Source organism: Falco cherrug, chromosome 12, assembly GCF_023634085.1.
Source record: "Falco cherrug isolate bFalChe1 chromosome 12, bFalChe1.pri, whole genome shotgun sequence".
Lineage (NCBI taxonomy): Eukaryota > Metazoa > Chordata > Aves > Falconiformes > Falconidae > Falco > Falco cherrug.
The window spans coordinates 35,011,500-35,024,418 of NC_073708.1; the positions used below are offsets into that span (position 1 = coordinate 35,011,500).

Here is a 12,919-nt window from a genome sequence, read left to right on the forward strand (position 1 = left end):
AGTCTGGGCCGTGTGTCAGGCTATAGCCAGTGGCAGGCTCAGTGCCACAGGTGCTGCAATAATGACCAAGAAAATAAAGAAAACGAGGGCATCCCAGGCTCCTCGTGCTACTTCCCTTCCCCAGTCTGCAGCCAAAGAAGTTGCACAGTCATGTCCTCCAGCCTGGGGCAGCCGTCGCACCCACCAAGAGCCCAGCTGAGCCTGGCCCGGCAGAGTGGGATGCCTGACAAGGGCTGGGATGCAGCCCGAGCATCCCCACTGCTGTGCCAGCAGCGTCCGGGCCGGGCAGCAGGCACTGCTCCCCTCCGGACACTCCAGACCCCCCATGACGAGCATGCTGCTCGCGTGCTCATGGCAGGCAGCCCCCTTGCTCTCCTGAAGAGCAAACCCTATTTTATCTCTCCCTTTGTGAGCTAATAATGGTTTTTTAATTGAAACATGTTCAGCTTCTCCTTCTTTCTTCTTGTTTCAAGTAAGTTCTGCCTCTGCCAGCAAAATAAAAGCCTGTGTTGCTGGATTTATTTATTTATTTTGGAAAATGCAAGGGTTTTTTCTTCCTCTTTTTTTTGCAAGATTTCAAGTCTTTGACTTTGGAAAAGAAATGATTGTGGAGAAAGTATTTCTTGAAATGATGACAGAAGCAAAATTATATTCCTTTGTAGAAAACAGGGACATTTGAAGACAGGCTTAACATCTTTGTTCTTTGTTTCGGGAAGTGTGAATTCTCAGGCTCCTGGACCATTAATCCTTCCCCATTCTTAGTTTTTGAAGATGAACCTTGCAGAGAATGAGGCATTGTGCTTGAAAGGGCTTTTCAGCAAATACCTTTTCCCTCCGCAATATGTTCCAGTTCTCTAATAATTTGCAGGATAGCTTGACAACTCCGGGCATTTCCTCATAAATATTTATTTTCCCAGGACACCCAAGCGTGAACGGGCTCCCAGGGCTGCTGCCGGGGTGGCCACCGTGACCAGGAACCTCGCAGCGCTGCCAGCAGGGTGGCTCTGGCAGCTGCGCCCAACACCGGTGCCCACCAGGCTCTTTCCCAAAGACTTTGCTCTACTGGAGGATGCTCCAGCCGCAGCTGTGCTGTCGGCACATGGGACACAGGGCTCCAGGGGTCTCCTTCTCCTGCTACATGCCCAGTCTCCCGAAAGTGAAACCAGTTCCCCCTTGCTTGGGATCAGTTGTCTTTTCCTCTGTAAACATTAGTTCTATGTTCATTTCCCTCTACATTGCTGGCTCCAACACTTTCATTTCTCATTTTCAAAAGGAAAACACTTTTTCCATTTTCAAAATCTGTTATCATGAGGTTCAAAAACTTCATTTACTGACTCCCTTAGCCCCTCAGCATGAATATCAGATGAAACTAAATAATGTTTTCCACATATTTCCTTTATCAAGTCCTGCTCTTAGGGTAACTTTAAAAATTCTTCAAATACATGTACTTAAACGAGATCTTAAAGAGGACACCGATATTTCATGACTTTTGAGTCAGCTTCAAGTTTAGTTTACCCAATTCTACTGGGTCTGCTTTGCTTTCCACAGTTATCCAACCCCTGGTATATTAGTTCATGCTTTTTAAAATACTTATTCCATCTTCAACGTACAATCTGTCAATATTTTTAAATGCCACCTCCTTTCTCTGAAAATGCCACCAAGGTTGTCCAGATGGGATGTTGCCCCAGGTTAGAAGGCTCTGGTTCCCATATGAAAAACTGTAGGCCCCTACATCAATTAAAATATTCTTTTTGTGCAACCTGGTTATGCCTTTTCTTGTCTGCATTTTCTTTATTCATGGAGAGATTTAAGACACATTTTCCATTTATAGGAATTGCAGTGTTGTATTTTGTTACGGAACACTGCTTATTTTCACTTCCCTGTGCTCCACTGATGTTAATAAAACAAATTTTATTTCCCCCAATAAAATGAATTTCCAAAGTTTCCATACGGAGTTTAGCCAGTTATCAGAAATATGTTAGGGGATGCATCCAGATCAGGCTGATGGCTCTGCAAGGCTCACAGTCCAAAGAAACCTTATGGGATTTTTCCTCTTGTCCTATTTAACAAGGGGAAATGCCAAAATCACAGGCAAGCTTTACCAGTGGAAGGAAGGTATATGAAACACGAGCACCACACACATCTGGCTGAAGGAGCTTTTCTGCAGGTAATGAACTCACTGGTGCTAGGGCTGGGAGCTGGAAGCTTTTGCACTCTCTGTTGTTGCAAAGCTCTCCATCACCGTCAGTGAGGCGAGAACCCCCAAGGCAAGCAAACAGTGTGGACAGCATGGGAAAAACTGGCAGGTTTTGTTGCCCAGCCAGCACTCTTACATGTTTTATGTTATTGCTCCAAGTACATTAACACCAGACTATGACACACATGGAAGTGTGAATCTGAGGACCATTCAATGCTGTGAAGTTTCCCACTTTATCGGTTACAGAATCATCTCTGCTAACTTTGTGCTGTGAAAATTCAGCGTTCAATACGCTTGCAATTTCTCAGCTCTTAAATGGTGTGGAGCAGTCTCAATGAGGGTGCTGAGCAGGCCCAGCAGCCCACTTACAGCACGTGTGTCCATGTCTGCGTGTGCACATCTGCATGTGCACATGCATCACCTGGCGAGGGCGGATTCCACCCTCCCTGCCAGCACTGCTCGTGGGCCAGTCTGTGCATCTGCCTCTGCAGAAGACCTAGTCTTGGGCTTCCTAATAATCCAGTCCTTCTCCACTTGCACCAAGTGCCTGTGAGGGAAAGCGCATGCTGTAGTCTCCCAAAATGCCACTGGTGATATCTAAAGCAAACATGAAATGTAGGAATAGTTACAAAAAATAGAAAAAAAAAAAGAAAAAGGCACAAAAACAGGCAAGTCCCTTCTACAGCACTGCTTGGAACATCTGTGATGAAACATTTTCCATTAAATATGTTGTTTTATCAAAGCCAACAAGTTTCATTGATACATAGGCTAACTAGCAAAATTTGTGAGCAAGCATTACACGTCTTCAGAGAAAGATAACTGAGATACATGAGCAATTAAAGCAGAAAAGGATGCTTTCAGAAGCATCAAAACCACTTCTGGAATATTCATACCACTTAATTTTAGAAACCTGACTGAGGTATCAGCAATGCTACATGAGCCTCGCTGGGCTGGTGGGTTGTTGGTTTGGAGATGGAGAAGGAATTTCAGAGCCCTCAGGTGAGGTGCTGGTCACAACACAGTTCACGTGCTTTATTCAGTTTTCATTCCAAAGTGAAATTACAACAAAGCCCAAAGCCTTGAAAGTTATAACAACAAAACTATTATTTCTTGCAGCTTCATGTGATGCAGATGGATACATGTCGAAAGTACCTTCCAGCTCCTGAAGTTTCCCAGTTCCAATCTTAGCCCGAACAGCCTACTAATTCCAGGTTTCGCATTCAACACTAAACCCTGAAGATTTTTCCCAGCCTTTCCCCATGTGCTGATGAGCTATCTCAAGGTCCCAGCTGCAGTGAGAGAAAAAGAAGACATTTGATATCAAACCCAAGGCAAATTTTCTTACATAATTTTAAATAAAAGGCATCTGTACCCTGACTGAATCTCCTGAACGCCAGAGAAGCCTGCCACGAAAGCAAGCCCATGCTGTGGTGCCAGCGCCGGTGGTATTGGATGCAGCAGCAGCAAAGCTGGTTTCTGGGGTGGCGTCCCTGTGTTGGTGTCATCACAGAAATCACAACCATCAGCTTTTGTTTCTTCAAAATGTGGAAACAGGAAAACAAAATCTGGATGCCCTTCATTCTCCGATTTATGCATGATGTGTGGAAAAAAAAAAAAATGAAGGCTGGAGCCTTCTGGAGTGTTAGCCATACCGTACTTGTAGCAGACATCTTGTTTCTTTTATCACGTGTTACGTGAATAAATAATCAAAAAGCCACAGTAGCAGAGTCCACTGACAGCAGTGGGAGACCATGGAGGCCAGGTGGGACAACACAACATAAATGTTATGACTTTATAAATGGGGCTGACATCTCCGTATTTGCAAAACAAAATTAGACACAAAGTATGGGTTTATCCTGTAAATCCTCCAAAATAAGGATTAAGTCATACAGGAGCTAATACAGTAACTATCAATTTCTGCTCCAGACTTTGTAACTAGCAGCAGCAGAAATTGAAAATCAGAATAATTAGGAGTGTAATTCGTTGCACTAGTGCAGTTAAGATCAGAATTTTCCTCCAGAACTTCACCTAAATTCATTTGGACTTGCAGAGCATCACAGCGCACTGCTGCCCAGGTCATTTAGTGTGAACCTTCACCGTTCTACTGAATGCATGGGTCTCACCACGACTGTAATCAGCCTGACATGTTAGATGTGACACTGCGGGTGAGCATCCTGAGTGTGGGGTGCAGGACAGGCTTGGGGAGTTGCTTGAAGCCACCAGAAGACAGCAGCAGGACCAGCCCAGGGAGCAGGGGCCGGCTTGGGCAGGTCGGACGTCCACAGGAGCCAGCAGCTTTCCTGAAACCCTTGGAGGCTGCCTGAGACAACAGATGAGGCAACTCTTAAACTGACCATATGTAAAAGCACAAGGAAGCTTTCTCATTAGAGACTTCCCACACCATCCTGGACAACCTCTTGAGGTCTGACAAAGGCTGACAGGCGGCACAGCTGACGTGGTGGCTCCCCAGGAGATGCAGCCCAAGGAGGAGAGCTGCCGGGGTGCAGGAGCATCCCCTGAGCTGGGACAGGGCAGCGGGAGCAGAAAGCAGCTTGCTCCAGGCCGGAAAGGAGAGACCTGAGACCTGCTCTGTGTGAATGGCCCCAACAGAATATAAACCATATTGTTGCATTAATCAAAAATATAAATCATATAGGGTATATGCACGTGGCTGCCTGAGTGTAAGGCGCCATTAATTGCTTAGATATTCCCAAACCAGATGTTTCAGATCCAGTATATGCCTTTTATATACATCGTTTGCCTCTGTGGCAGTAAAAAAATACATAAAATAAAGACCAAACCAAAACATAAGGAGGAAGAGAAAAACCAGCAACTTCTCTGAAGGAGGGCACAGACCATCATGCTACCTGAAGTACTGGCCATAAAGATTATTTAAATAAATCTTCCAGTTACCCAGCATATAATGTGGAAAAAAATGATTTTTGTGAGCTTATGGCTCCAAGGTTGGCTGACTTCTCCAAAGCTTCTCTAAAAAATCAAAACACCCCCATGATCAAATCTGTGCGTTGCTGTCAAATTTTGTTTGTTTCTCCTCCTGAAAGGATCCTTTAAACGCAGTTAAGCGGGAAGCAAAGAGAAAGGCACCACACTGACATCTAAAGACATCAACATACATACAGCAAAGTACATAAAATCCCTGGATGAAACAGATCAGGGCATCAGCCAGTGCATCTAAAGCAAATCCCCTCCTGCTCTGCTAGCGAGATCAGCCGTGGGTTATCCTAGCCATGGGTTATCCAGCCAGTGGGTTATCCCAGCAGTGAGTCATCCCAGCCATGGGTTATACTAGCCGTGGGTTAGCCCAGCCATGGGTTAGCCCAGCAGCCTCTGTGCCCTGTGGCACCCTGACATATGCCCCGGAGCCACCAGTGCAGCTGCAGGGCTGTGAGCCCACTCCCAGGGCTGCCCCAGGCAGGGGCTCCCTGGGCTGGGACAGGGGCAGGCACAGCAAAGTCCAGCACATGCCACGGTGAATTTGGCCATAGACCATCACCTGCAAGAAAGTCATTGCACTGGTGCGGTCATGAGGCTGCTGGCAATGGACCTTGCAGTTACATACCTTATCCCACTTCTCCAGAGCTCAGAGGCTTCCGAACTGGCATTCTGGATTGCAGTGTCTCACTGTGGCGGTAGCTCCCTCTTTTTATCTCCAGTTTTGAAAAAGAAAATGAACCAAATATGATTCACTAGAACACTTTTATCCATCAAGTTTTGCACATTGCTTAACCATGTGTCTTGGCCATCACAATCCCTATGAGCAGCACCAGCAGCACCCAGCTGGCGTGAAGGCGGGGGGAGGCAGAGGAAGGTGGACTCCCCGCCGGTGCTCTGCTCTCTCCAGGGACAGACACACTCGCCGAGGTGCCCGAGGCTGCCAGTCCCGGGGCGCTCCCTGTCCCCAAGGGCAGCTGCTGCTGCAGGGGGTCCCTGAGCCCCCGAGGCAGGAGCCCCAGGAGGCTGCAGGAGGGCAGGGTCAACCCGGGGTGTTGAGGAGGAGCTGGCAGGCAGGCAGCCTTCCCCCCGAAAGCAGGGACAGGACCTGGCGGGAACAATCTGAAATCAATGCAGCTCAGGTGCTGCCCATCTCTGCCCAAACCTGACAGGCAAGCTCAAGCCAGAAGCAAAAATTTGCAAGAGTTGAAGGGAAAGTGATTATAAACAACACTAAACCCCCAGATACTTGGAGTACGACATCCTGCGGGAACTGCTGAGGCAGCTGGATTCTGCGTAAAGATTATTTTATGATAATGCCACGAGGTCAGGGAGCTTAGCACAATTCACAGCTCTGTCTGAGCACTGATAATTTCAAGAGCAAAGCTCACAATATCCTCCCTTGGCCCACTGCGAAGGCTGAGCGCTGAAGAGATGTCAGGCATAAAACAGGAGACGAGCAGAGACAAGCATGATGCAAAGGGCTGCTACAAACACGGGACCCTCTGCTTTTGCTCCCCTCTCCCATTTTCAGGGCAGAGGTCCAGGCTGCAGAAGGGCTATACGTAAAATCAACCCCCACTTCTGGAAATTTCAATATTACAACCAGACTTAACATATTATTTTTTAACATTCTAGATTTTTAATTTTTGCAACTTACCTTGTTATACCCCAAATAGGCTGTGGGGCACAAAACCAGCATTTCATTATATTTTACAGTCTCGGTGAGGAGAACAGAGTGTGAGTGCCTGGTAGGTGCTGGGACCGAGGAGGACCCTTCGGCTGATGGTGCACTTTGCACACAGGTCTCAGAGAGCGCAGGGGAGGAACCACCTGCAGAAGCCCCTCAGAGGCACTTTGCAAAGCCCCGTTGTGTCACACTTGCAGCCACAGCAGTGACCGGAAAACACAGCCATGCCACAGGAGGTATAAATTGTAGTTATGGGCTCATTACACCTTGGTATTAAATCCCCACAACAAATGAGGCAGAGTGTGCATCACCTTTCACTCAGCTCGACACAAGGAGGGAACCAGCCCAAACTGTTTTTCCAAGCCAACTATTATTTACTACCTACCGAATCTGAAATCTAAATACAGATTTATTTTTATTTATTGCACTCTGCAGCTCACCACTTGCCTTCTTTCTAGCGTTTCAGTACTCCTAAGTTTGAAGAGCCAATGTCAAAAGCCTTTTGAACTGGTTTATATCTGTGACAGGTGTTTGTGTAAGTGTACAGAAATATGTATGTAATGGTGTACAGTAGTATCTGCCACTACCCTCTAGTCCAGGATCAGTGGAAAATTGTGTTACAAACCTATTTTTAAAGGTTTATGGTGTAACTTCTACCATTTGCCTGGATGAGACCTGACAGTGTGTTATCAGCCTGGAACTGGTATTGCACAGCCCCTCCCCGTCCTCAAAACAGGCAATGCAGCCTGTGTGCACAGCAATACACAGAACATAATGCAAATGTTTCTTACTACGCAGATTCGAACCGGTGCGTGCTGCAGCACGGGGTCACCACGGATTGCAGCAGCCGCAGGGAGCTGGAGCTCGCCTTGCTCGTTGACAGACAGACGTTGGCGATGGGGATCACACGTCAGTCGGCGGCGAGAGCGGGCAGCGTTAGTCACAGCAGGTCGGTGCAGCACTGCAGCAGGGGCCAGAGCGAGTCCTCTCTGTGAGAAATTAAGCAAAAAGGAGTTCAGATTTAAAAGAAGTAAAAGGAGGGTCCAGACTGAGCAGAAGGGAGGGGTGTTAATTGTGCCACCAAAAGAGAAATAGTCATCTTTACTGTAAATAAACAAATAAAAGTGACTATTTTGCCCTGTGTCTTGGGCCCCAATTCTAGCATGAGATAGGCAATCTCTTATTACCATATTGCTCATAAAATCATTATAATAATAACTTTCATGCTTGATCACACCCTCCTATCAACGATAACACTCAGCCTGTGCAAAAGTAGTAAATATTAAATGCTGGAGATTATCTAAGCATACTACTTTCAATGCTGAAATATTACTTGAAAGCTGAGCTGCCACTTACCTGGGGTGCATTTTTCAGGCGGGGCGGGGGGCAAAGCTCATACTGTTCTGCGTACAGAACATATAATGGAACCATAATATTGAGAAAGAGAAACTGAATCATAAAAAACTGTTTGCTTTGCCTGTCCTTTTTTTCCTTCCTAGGGTAACTGACACTTCTTGATGTGTATTATATGCATCATATCGTATTGTATTTGTCATAAAGGGGCTTTCTACACGTACCCCTGCTCTGGAACTCCTTCCCCTCCAGGGCTCGGCTGTGCAACAGCCGTGGAAGCCAGCTGCAACTGCCCCGAGACTCTCCAGACACACACGGTATTTCACAATAAGGCTGTATTTATTTAAACAAGACCTCCCAAACCCCTGCACTGAATAATTTATGCCATGCTCATGTACTTGGCTTTGTGTACTTCATATAAGCTGCAGTTTCAGGTTCCTGACAAAGAGTTTCTGGAGAGTCCCTTTATCTTTACATGGAGGTCCCAGCACAACTCATGTAAGACCCACTAAAAGCAAAATTGCACTGGAGGAGAAAGCTCTCTGCAGAAGTAACGGCAGCCTGTAAAAGAGAACAATGAAGTGGCAGAAGCAGTAGCAAAAATTTTATCACAGCCAGCCAGTATGGGCCCAGAGAAATTTATAGAATAAGATTAATAAAATCAGGATGGAAAATAAATAGTGGAAGGCAGGACAGGCACAAATCAGCATTTGTTTGTTTGTTTACGATGAGTGCCTCATCCACCACTGACCTGCTACAGACATCCCCAAAGAAATGCCAAAACCATGAGGTGGTCGTGCAGTGAAAACGGGGCCAGGGCTGTGGCCAGTGCCAGGTGCAAGGGCACAGCGGATGGACGTGCATTGTCTGTCCGTGCTCTGAAGCCAGCTGGTGAAACTCACGCTGTCTAAATGCTCACATTTTCCAAGTCTCCACAAGACTGCCTCTGCAAATACTATTCTTATCAAATATTCTTACCATTAATGGCTTTTGCCTGGCAGTTTCAGACGGCTAACGAGCTTGCTAACAATGTTCTCTTGCCATCTTTTGCTCAGAATATGTTTAAATGATCCGATTGTACAAACCACGGTAGTTAACATGAGTTCATGCTTATCACTCCTTTTTCTAAACGCACTGTCAAGCTTCCTGAGACTGTGTGCTTTCAAGGTTACCACAAATTAAAAGCTATTTTGGCTCACTACTCAAAAGTCCAACTACAATCATGCTATATGCAGTAAATCAATCCTTGAAACATATTTACACAGGTGACAACATACGGATAAGTATTTCTCCCCACCAGCAGCACAGCCTGGTGCACGTCCTCCCGGAAAGGTCCATCTTGGCCAGCAGCTGCCTCTCAGAGCCCGGGTAGGTGCACTATAGCAGGACTGCCTGAAGAACAAGGATGAAAGTAAGACATTTCCTATCAGACTCTTCCAGAAACTCATTTCTGTTACTTAATCAGCTAAAGCTTCCAAGAACTGAAGGAGGAAATACAGCCCACTCATGCCAAAATAAAAATAAAGATGACTCTTAAACACTAGCATCTCAGGTCAAAAAAAAATTACCCTCCAGGCAAAGTATTGCACAAGCTTGCTATGGAGAAGGCATTAATCCAAATTCATTCTACATGTGCTGGCTCCTGCCCTTTTTCCTTCTACCATCTCTCATCATCTCACACACTCACTGTGCTCAGCCAGAGAGGTCTTCAAGGTCTGTTCATGCCAACTCTGCATGAGTTAAAGAAGGAGGAACTGAAGGCAAATAGTGAATTAAAAGGGGTGAAGTTACTCTGAGTTACTTCTTCCTCTGACTCTTCAGCTGGCAATTTAACCGTCGTCCATGGTTAAATGACACATCGATGTCAGCAGCGCTAGGGCAAGCCCTCCCCGGGATCCAGTGGCAGCCAGGCCGTGCATCCCCTCCCAACGCCGCTCCTTGTGCACCGGCACAGGTGGGCACCTTCAGACAGGCTGCGGGAAGCTGCGTTTTGGATGATGAGGGATTTGGTTGCCTACACAGAGGTATTCAGTGCTGCTTTGGTCACCTGAGGCTCTTTTCTCCAGATCTCCAGGTTTACCTGCCAGCCCCCCACAATGTCTCAGACACCTTAGAATGGGAGAAATGTCCCCAGGTGCCTATGTTTTGGGAGGTGAGTCACACACCAAGCAGCACCAACAATGACATTTATTAGTCTTGCTAAGTTTCACATCAGTATTTTGTCCTTTCTCTGCCATTACAGAAAAGCAGAGTCCTCCCCTTGGCATTGCTTTAGGATTCTCATGAAGAGAAACTAGGGAACCATTTAATCAGTATATTTTTAAGACAACTGGTGTCTTCTGCCGTGGAAGGGTCTCTTCTGCTCATTTTAAGTCTCATAACGTGATCGATAGTCAAACAATTTTTGGGCTCCAGCTCTCACGTATGTGTTAACTCACAATTTTGCTCTTCGGGTGTAGGGGCATAGTACTGTATTAACAAAAGCTGAAACATCTTTCTAACTCGACTGAAATATTTGCCCACTCCCTGCTGGTTTCCTCTTCTAAAACTTGCTGAAATATATGTTTCATTTTTAAAATGATGCAGATGTTGTTAAAAATCTGTACAAGACAGTGAAAAGTTTTTCTTTATGAAGTTAGCATAAAAAGCAACTAACCACATGCCAAAATTCCTGCTCCTACAAAGTAGTCTTCAAACCTCAGGAGCATCTAAATAATGAATCTGCAACATTAGACAACAGAATTTTCCTCAAACTTTCCTTTCTTTTCCAATTCTGCTTTTATTTATTTCAGTGCTCTGCTGAGCAGCCTTGAGCATCCTGAAAATCCCCATCAGAATCCACTGTGCTGCCCTATTTTTGAACTTTGGTTTGAAAGCCGACTTTAATTATCCTTGCACTGGCTTCCAAGGCTGGATAGCCTACTGTCCTGGCTGCAGTGGTCAGCATCACCAGGAAAGAAATCATTGGGCTGTAGGCATAAAAAACGCATTCAGGCTCTCTCTTGGCTGCAGTACTGCATCATCATCTTGCTGAACAGCTTTGGACTGTGTTAATGCACCGGGCAAATTAGTCAGCTGATCCATTGGTGTCACTGAGGGTCTTTCCATTAGTTTTAATGGGCTTTGGGTCAGACCCTTACACAGGAGCAGTTAGCAAATGACCAATCATAAAAACACCTTCTGGTGACATGTTAAATATTCTCAACTCTATGCAAATATTCCTAACTGTTTATGACAAATAGCGGCCACCCCTTGCAGCACTATGCTTCCACAAAGGATCGTGATACACAAATACAGCCACAAGATTTGCATACCATTCTGTGACATGTCCTGCATGGGGATTGCTGCAGCAACCCTTTCAGAAGTTCACTCAGATGTATCACTGATGGAAATGAGTTCACACTGAGAGGGAACCATGGGGTGCGTTCAGTAACAAACCCAAAAATATCCCCACATTAAAAAGAACCAGCAGACAGCAGCTGAACAGCCAGGTAACAGCCTGGCTGCTGCCTGTCACGCGACGTCCATGGCTCTAGATGAGAAAATTAGAGCTGTTGATGGATGAGGTCCCTTAAATGGCCATACTTTCTATCGATGGCCATACATCTCTATGGGGTTAGAGTCTGTGTGAGACTTTCTGCGCCGTGGCATGTGGACCGGGGGCTTAAGCTGCCGAGTGGAGAACAGCCGCGGCTGCTGCATCTCACCGGCAGCGCTCAGGGACCTGAGATGGTATTGTCACCGCGAGACATGTGCTGCAGATGCTGCTGCTGGAAGCAGGGCAGACAGGGCTGGTGCCCAAAGACAGCACAGCACGATGATGCTGTCTGGAAAAAGCCCCTGCCTATCGGTACTGAAGCGAGACCTTTGGGCTGCCCCAGCACTCCCTGGGGAGGAGGTTTCTGCAGACCAGAGGCAGCACAGCTGGCCAGGAGAGAAACCCTGGCTCTCTTCTCTGCTGAAACCCGGAGATGTCAATCTGGAACCAAAACATCAAGACCAGAGCTTTATTTCTCTTTCTTGTCCTCCTCTTTGTGCATGCATGTAATTGACTTTAATTAATCTCGCATAGCTTCTAAACCGTGAAACCTAAATGTCTCTGGGATCAAAGGGCAGCACCAGGAGAGAAATTCCTGCAGCATAACATAGAAATATTGTTTTGCAAATTAAAAAGCCCTGTATTGTTTTTCAGTTCCTTAGATCACCTTCTTCATTGTTTTGCCTGCTCACTCTTTTGCTTCTCCTTTGGTACGACATCACCAGCAACAGATAAATAGTACCCAGGAGAGAGCTGAAGGTGAAGTTTTAGAGGAAGCTGGGCTGCAGACAATATAAATATTGCATTAGTCCATTTCAGTAAAAGGTCTTCCCAGCTGCTGAATCTGAGTCATGTCACCAGGAATCCAGAAAGCACCGTGCAGTGCTTAATCAGTGCTGGGGTTTTGCAAGCAAACGAACCACATTTAATACATTTAACCAAAAAAACCCAGAGACTTTGGGATTCGCCTGGCCCTCCCAGCCTCATACAGATCCACACCTTCTTACTGACAACAGCAGTGCCTCTTCTGAACGGCTCCTCTTGCCTCAGTCAGACATGCAACCTTTACCAGAGGCACCATTTCATTTAAATCATCGAAGAGCTGTTCCTGGAGGAGCAAGGCAGACCAGTGTGCTGTTATTAAATGTGTTTTCTCATGCAACAACTAGTACTTCAAATCTTCTGGCTT

At 46.2% G+C, this 12,919-nt stretch overlaps 2 long non-coding RNA genes across 8 annotated transcripts in view; one reads left to right on the forward strand and one right to left on the reverse strand.

Annotated features, from left to right (window-relative positions):
- On the reverse strand, positions 1-10,788 carry LOC129737222 (uncharacterized). 6 transcript variants are annotated; one of them, XR_008734798.1, is made up of 6 exons: positions 9,880-10,788; positions 9,490-9,584; positions 7,631-7,828; positions 5,778-5,865; positions 3,350-4,517; positions 1-2,794 (listed from the first exon to the last, which is right to left on the reverse strand). It is a non-coding gene; the product is annotated as an uncharacterized LOC129737222 (long non-coding RNA). The 6 variants fall into 6 exon arrangements; XR_008734802.1 differs by lacking the exon at positions 1-2,794 and having other exon boundaries at positions 3,203-3,687; positions 4,321-4,517; XR_008734799.1 differs by lacking the exon at positions 1-2,794 and having other exon boundaries at positions 3,203-3,486; positions 3,570-4,517.
- The window catches only part of LOC129737223 (uncharacterized), a 21,701-nt gene continuing 16,444 nt past the window's right edge, over positions 7,663-12,919 (forward strand). For both annotated transcript variants that reach the window (XR_008734803.1, XR_008734804.1), the window contains exon 1: positions 7,663-7,788. This is a non-coding gene — a long non-coding RNA (uncharacterized LOC129737223). The remainder of the gene's footprint in view (positions 7,789-12,919) is intronic.